An 8,594-nucleotide genomic window follows, 5' to 3' on the forward strand; every position below is an offset into this window, starting at 1 on the left:
GGTTTTAAGACACGAGACAAAAAACAACTTCGCTACCGGACGAAACACAACTTTTCACCTCACTATAGCGAGGAAAATGGTAAATGAAACAAAAACAATTGAACTACAGATCAGTTTTAATAAACAAAATTAGTTATTGTTGTCAATGTAATGTCATCAATAATAAGAATAAAATATACCAACGGATTTATATTACATATATAATGTACGATAAATCGCGAAGTTGAACGTGTCAGTATGTTTTTCTTTCTTCATCGAAAGAAAAAGTTAGGTGCATCACAGTCCATCGTCAACTTCGAATTTCAAAAACCTTTTCCATGCTTGCGTGGAAAAAACACTTTAGCGCGCAGATTTCTAATGAGAAAGAAAGCCTTTCTGAGATAGTGAGGTGAAAATAATATTATTAGACAACATCCCATGCATTCTTTCGATCGCAAAGTAAGTAGCTAAAGCAATTGTATTACGGAAATCGGAAACAACGACCGCAGCACAAACACTCAGACCCGAGACAATATAGAAAAGTTAGTGTTTCTGCATTGACCACAGAGATGGCGACACCATGCAAACTGGTGAGCAAGCCACTCGATCACTGATGCTGGCTGCACTGACCCGATCGGGGATCGAACCCGGAACCTCAGAAATTGCAAAACCACGAAAACCAGAGTGCAACTCACACGACCACTATCCAGAACACCCATACCAGAACCAATTTAGAAAAGTTCATGGAACTGGAGAGACGCTTCGGTGTCGGGAGGTGAGCGTGTATACAGCTCCGCTACCAAAGTGGAAATTTGGTAATGGACTTTAGAGTCAACGGTTTAGCGGTGGCAACTGTTAGTTGCGCCATACGCAAGGGGAAGTGAGCGTGCCTACAGCTCTAGTCGTATCTAGATAATCTCAGTACTGAGTATTAAAAAACCGACCTTAAAGTACATGGAATTACGTCTATTTGCTAAGTTTTATAGAAATATCCCCTAGTTCGCCACTATACAGGACTTGATACTGGAGATAACAAAAATCGGTTCTCACTACTCAAAGTATATTGAGAGAAAAACGCCTTGAATTGGAGAAATAGCAAAATCAACCATTAAAATAATTGCTCCATAAGTAAAATTTAGGCGCTATTTATAAAAATGAATCTTCATGTGCGAACAGCCATCCTTAGAGGTGGATGATTTTCTTCAAAATGAAGCGGTACCACTTTGGAAGTACCCCCTTTCCAACAAAAAAAGAATTATGAAAATCGGTTCATTAATACCGGAGTTATCGCGTAACATACATACAAAAAAAAAACGTACAGTCGAATAGAGAACCTCCTCCTTTTTTGAAGTCGGTTCAAAATAGGGAGCGTGCTATACGTGCACCCTGGGCAGCTCACTCAAGGCAGACAGGCTGTGTACCCTTCTCGTATTTATTATTATTTACTGAAGGTGTTGTTAAAAAATCAGTTATTTATATAAACATAGTCACAAAAACAAAACAAATCGTTTATAATAGTATGCTTGCCTATCTTTGTACTTTGGCTTTATAGCACTTTCTTCCCTGACCAATATATTACTATATCGTCACTATTATCAACTATTTACGCACCACTGCAGAGCACGGGTCAAACGGATGGTCCACCACATAGATCCTATTAAATTACTATGTAAAAAATCTTATGCCAAATCAATATTTTCTTTAACAAGTCAGCGACCTGCTAACGTTGCTTCAACATGTTACACTTTATATAACATTTAGCACAATTAATCCACAGTTTCTAATAAAATTTAACTACTAATTATTATAATTTAGTAGTTTCAGAAGTTTGCAGTTAAACCTGCATGCGAAACACAGTGTAAAGATTAATTGTTAACTATTAACTACTTTGTAAAATGGTAGCAAGAATAAATTATTGCTTAACATTGCATAGAAGTGGCAAATGGTAAATGGCAATGGTAAATTGTATAACAGACAATAAGTTAAAATATGCAGGTAAGGTACAATAAAAGCTTAAAAGCTCTTAGCGCGAATAGAAGTATCTCACGCTTTATGTCCTATTATGCTAGCCCTACATACGATACCTGTTCACTTAAAGATACTAGGATTGTAAGATCTCAAAAACACAGTCGCAGTAGAGTAGTAGCAGTAGAGCACTTTCTGAGAGAGTTCCTCCAGGGAAGCACTGCCACCTTACCTATTTCTGCCACCAAGAAATAATATGAGCATTATTGCGTTCCGGTTTCGAAGGGTAAGAGTATGGGTGAAATTACAGATACATGGGACTTGTCATGTTTCAGGGTGTCGGGCACAGTGGCAGTGCCCCTAAGAGCTCCGCGATTAAAAGCTCTGACTGGCACTGCAACTGTTATGGACATACGTGTCGCTTAACACCAGGCGCACGACTTGTTCGCCCCGTCACTTAGTATAATAATAAAAAAAGTTGCGGGCGGAGAATTTCTGAGCTGTAGGTATGCTTAATAAAAGTTGACGTAAAGCGCTTAGTACGCCTGAAGGAAATATTAACGTTTTCAAAGGGCTGTGAACCTCTCAGGTTTGATCGAGATGTTTACCTTTACCCTTAATAGTGCTGGTAAACGAATGTTTTGTGAATACAAATGTACGCAATTTAGAAATTATAGATAAATACATACCACCACAGGGATTTCGACCGACACGACCTCTTAATTGAGGAATAACGGTTCCCCCACTGGGCTACTATGACCATAGCTCCGTCTCACGCTCAAGGTTACGCGATAAGGGGCTACCGTTGTGTGTACAGATTGTTTGATTGTGTGATTGTCGGCACAAGCGCTGATACAGTTTTTAATTTATGAAAATTCGGCTCCCCACGAGTGCACACGGCGGGTTACGTTATTTTCACCTCTCTGTGTGCGTGCTTAGGTTCCTTTTTTCTCGAAGTGAGCGCATGGTGTCATTAGTCAGATTTAGTAGGCTATTGAAGCGTAGGTATTTTCGATTTTGTATGAGAGTGATATATCTGTTATTATTAAGTAATCTATGATATAACTAAAAAACAAATTATTCTCAAACATAACGGCTCAGTTTTGGGTACCTAACGTTTTTTTTTATTTCAAAAATACAAACGCCTGGCGACAGTCTTTCCTGAAGTTAAGCGACGATGTGGCCACAGTACCTATAGTATGACAAATAGAGACTATGTCAATACTTATACTTCGCTCGGAGCGTAGGGTTGTCACATTATTATTTTAGTTGTACCTACAGGTTTCATACATAATTTGAAATAATTAAGGTGTTCATCACTGTATTCTCGTGCTATATTAACCTTGAAATAACCATTTGTTAAATACAATATCCATCACACCATCCATCTCGAGATTATGCAAATGTGTGCCTTCGTACACGGTGCGCGGCGAGCGTGCAAACATACAAGTCGTAACACAGATACAGAAACCGGTAGTGTATTCCATTCCTCTGCCGTGAGTTCTGTGGCCTGTGATTTCATGGGCCGCGCCGTTCGCGTTTGTACGGGTGTGCTCGCACTACTGGTCCTACATGTTAGCCCAAGTTTCAGTCGACTCGGACAGCACTCTTCCCACGACGCGTCAGCGCGAGCGCAAACAGCGCGGCCCGTGCTCCCGAACTCGTAGACCCGAAGATGAGGGTGAAACTAAATTGTAAATTACTTGTGCTCTATCTCTGAAAACTGACCATCATGCTACTTTTCTGCGGTGATCGGGACTTAGAAACTTCGACTCTATAAAAGAGTCGTTGCCAATTAATCTCTTTACTTTTCGCTCCATTGAGTCTAAGGCAGTTAACTTATAAAGTAATTCCAAAGATGATAATACAATCGAACTTATACTTGATAAAGATCTAACGTTATTTAAGACAATCGATTTTTTTATTCATTTTGAAAAACCGGTAGTAAAAATAAAGAATTCTGTTGAGAAAAATATATAAGTGACATGTTTACTACCATGTTATTTAAGTTAATATTAAATCACGACATACCCAATGCGTTTCGAGCTACCGGATAATTAAAATTGTTAGTAAAGAAACTTTTCACAGAATATTTAACGCAAAAAACACGATCTTCTTGCTTGCTTATATATCATAAGATTTTCGCCTAGTTTAACGAAGTCGACACTCCATTTATCCATCTGCTTTAACGCTAAAGCCAAAACAAGTCGTTCCAAGTCAGCGAGAGTAATTTACTTTACATAAACAAAAGACGGTTGCATTTCAAAGCGTTTTGGAGAGGGAATCTTGAAATATATAATTAAAGTAGGAGGAAAATTAATTTACGTTAAGAAGAATAGTGAAAAGTGAGGACGATAACCTAGTGGTAAAATGATTACTTTTCAAAATAGTCGGCGATTCGAATTCGGTGGCATTTATGAATGTAGAACAGAAATTTGTGAAAGGAAAATAAGTATCGTGATGGAACCTGTATTTCACAGGTTTCACAACTGTTAAAAAACGTGTGAACCCACATTAGGGAAGCATAGCGGAATATAGTCTACACCTGTGGCCGAGGCCAATACCCAGCCGCATGTAATAAGCTGACGTTTATGATGCTGACTCTCAAATCACCGTTTACACCTATTTATTTTTGCAGTGTATAATTCTTTTGTTTGTTTTTTTACAATACCAGTAGGGCTAGCACGAACAAGCGTGGCGTGCGCGAGAGCGACATAAAGCGCGAGATACTGCTGTTGTCGTACAGACATCTAGGCCTACAGGTGACGGGATGAACAAGTTGTGTGCTTGGTGGCAAGCGATACGCCTATTCATAACGGTTGCAGTGACACTCAAAGCTTTAAGTCGTAAATATCTTAGGGTCACTGACACTGCACCCGTTACCCTGAGACATACGTTTACAAGTTCCATGTGCCTGTAATTTCACCAGTAGCCATACTCTTCCAAACCAGGACGCAGTCATGCTCACTGTTTGATTTCTCAGGATTTGTGGGCAGGATCTTTCCAATAAAGTTCTTTATTTTACATTTCAAAATTTTATATTGAATACTTCAATATAAGTTACAGAGGTAGCCTCTGTAAATGGCCCGGGCGTGAAGAGAGTCACAGAAGCCAAAAGAAATCTATTTATACGATCTGCGCCCCCTAGCGGATGGTGCAGAAACTGGCTGCTGTCCTCGAGCACTATACGAGCGCGTGCCGACGCCATCGATGATTTCGATATAGGTCATTATAGTTCCACTATAATGGGGTAGAGGGTGCTGTCCTTAACACTCACATTACTGCTTGGCGGCAGAAATAGGTAAGGTGGTAGTACTTACCTGGACGAACTCTTTTTCTACTGCTACTAAAATACAATTTATTTAATGCCTCATTATAAATGTTATTCCCAGGGAGAGGAGACCAGCCTCCCTAGCATGGCTACGCATGACAGTCACGAAACGCGTGAAAAAATTGAAATAAGCGTGCCCTATTGTCTATCTAAATTAGATCTGATTGAGACAGCCAATAGCGCGCGCTTATCTCAATTTTGTCGCGCGCGACGCGACTATCATGCGTAGCCATACTACGGGGGCTGGTATCCCGAAATACTGGCACCTGAATCTAGTGTAGTCATCGGTCTCGTATAAACTTGTAACTGTGTTTTACGTAGTCCTTAAATGTTACAGTTACATTGTATTATGGTGAGACATAAATATTTTAGGAAAAGAGCGCCTCTTCCAGGGCCTAAAAGACAATTTTAGACGGCATGGTTAGCCGGGGTCAGTGATTCAAGTTCAAGAACCGGTGCCGACCAGTACCGCTTCCTCTATGTGCCATATGATGTACATGCTGTTGGTATTCCCATCAATAATAAATAAATGCATGATACCGAGTTTTCTGACTTTACCTACATACTATATCCTCTGTAGATTCCTTATGAAAATTGAATTTTGCGCTTTTTAATGATTACCTACCTATAGTGATATATGAAGACCTACAGTGCCAACATAACAGCAGAAAAGTATTTGGTTCAGTGCCAGATGAGTCAACGCAGAGTGGAACAATAAAAATCTCTATGACGACTCGCTGACAAGAATCGCATTATGATAGGGTCCAGGATGGCGAAAATTTTCAATTAAAGTCTCACTCTACGGTTGGCACCAAAACGCACTTGTTTATCTAACCCCACCACCACCGGTTAGACTCAGTTTACCAACATTACAACTGACAACTGTCACATCCGGTGGCGCTAGCTCAGTGTTAACCACATCCAAGCGTAGTGCACTAGACGTTAGATGGCACTGTAATTAATTAAAAGACAATTGTAGTTCTACAATCATTGCCAGGTTGCGCTGATGACGTTGATGCTACCCTGTTTCACTGCTGGGCACGAGTTTTTTGAGATTTCTGTCACATGGAGTAGAAGAATCTTGTCCCGTGTTTTTCCTCATTCAAAAATCTGTTTTGTAATATTATAGTTTAATGTTATGGCTATAACAAATAACGCGTCTACCGCAAAACTAACTGAAGTAATATGTCTTAACTTGAATCTGACAGACTTAATTGCGTAATCTGATGTTAGCATAACAGACCGTCTTTATTATAAAACTTTGTCCGTGCACATAATATATTTAAACACTTTATTTGGCAGAGTCAAGAGCTCGTCATGAGTGACACTTAAGATTTAAATTCAACTCCATGTCTCTTATGATAAGAACAATTCAAAGTCCAAAGTGTTAAACTTTTGCTCTACTCGATGTACTGTATCACAAAAACAAATTTTAAGGGTTAGCACATCATTTTGTGTCCAACGTAGAGTGAAGATGATTGCTGGAGGATCCGAAAGAACCAGGAACTGGAGGATCTTGAAGGATGCCAACTGATACGGCGGTGAAAAGGGCCTAAATAAGAAGTCATAGTGATCGACGACCGGATGGTCGGCCTAAATTTTAATGGAGTGACGAAGTGGAGACAGACCTACGCGCCCTATACGTAGAGATCAAGCGTTGTTGTTTTCTTTTACTTTATAAAATTCCCCCTGTTAAGTAAATTTTGTTGACATTATGATTCATTAATGCGCCTATCGAGGACGTCTCTGAACGTAGATGTTGAAGGATGCAACCACAGTATAATAAGAAAAGTAGTGCAACATTAGTAGCATTAGAGCTCCTTGTGAAAGAATTCGTCGAGGGAAGTACTGTCGCGTTCCCTGTTTCTGCCGTCAAGTAATAATGTGACCATTGCTCCGTTCCGGTATTAAAGGATAAGGGTGAAATTACAGGCACATGGGACTTGTCAACTATGTCTCAAGGTAACCGGCGCATTGGCAGATTTTTGCGCTTTAAAGCTCTGAGTGGCGCTGCAACTGTTATAGACAGGCGTGTAACTTACCATCGGGCATGTTCGTCCAGTCACTTGATATTATAAAAAAAACATACCAACCTCCCTAGGAGCGTAGAGTTGCCACATTATTATGGCTGTAAGCATAATTAGAAAAAAAAAGGTGTTCATCACACATAGACAACCAAAAACTACATCCAAACTCATGAGAGAAATAAATCTCTGCGTGGCAGTCCAGCATAGTAACTGTTCGGCTACGCAGGTAGATAATCATTTAAAATATAAATAGAAATGAAATGTTGAAAAATTCTGACTTTGAAACACTCTTGTTTCAACAATCGTAAATACAACTTGAAACACGCCTATTATATGATGTCATTTTTTAAACGTTTCAGTTCTATAATGAATAGCGCGTGTGATATTCCCGGGTTACGCAACGCGAGTACACCGCGATATTATGCAAATATGAGGTGCGCTGTGTGCGATTATTACTAAGAAAAATATCGAATAAGTCTTTTATCTATATAAATGAAAATAAAAAACATTATTTACTTATTATTTTTTAAATTTGTACTTAATAATCAAACAGCCTACAAAAATTCAAAATTTTAGTGATATGACACAAAACAACGTTAAAAATCAATAAAATAACAAAAAAAGATGAAGTTTTCTATCTGAATCATTAATAGGCACATCATAATTATTATTAAGATCAATCAAAATTATCATCAATAATAATTGCACAATTTTGAAGGAACTCTAAAATCACAGTTATTTTTAAATGTTTTTTTTTTTGATGTTCTACGTAATATCTTAATTTAGAATTAATATGATAAAAAAGGAAAACAAAATAAAAAACTTCTAATTATTTTTAAGAGTAGGTACAGGGTCATGAGCACGTCAAGCTTGACACTTATGACTTAAATCCAACTCTATGCCACTTACGATAAGTACGGTCCAAGTACAAAGTGTCATGCTTGACGTGCTCTTGACTGTACTACGATAACCTACTCCTTATCAGTATCAATGGTTTGACATCATCAAAATCTTCATCTTCATCTTCTGTTACCGCCTTCTCTGCAAGCCGTCCTGATTCATCGTAACTCATCGTCTACAACAAATAGTCTAATAATAAATAATTGAATATAATATTATATAAAATATAATTTTATAATATAGATAGATAGACAGATATATTTATTGCTCACACACCAGAACAAAAACAGTACATAAGCAGCAATTAATGTGGGCAAAGGCGGACTTATCGCTAAGGGCTTATCGATCTCTTCCAGACAAACTTTAAGGTACAGGAAAACTAATTATAAAAT

Source organism: Hyposmocoma kahamanoa, unplaced genomic scaffold, assembly GCF_003589595.1.
Source record: "Hyposmocoma kahamanoa isolate Upper Pololo Valley unplaced genomic scaffold, ASM358959v1 64, whole genome shotgun sequence".
Taxonomy (NCBI): Eukaryota; Metazoa; Arthropoda; class Insecta; order Lepidoptera; family Cosmopterigidae; genus Hyposmocoma; species Hyposmocoma kahamanoa.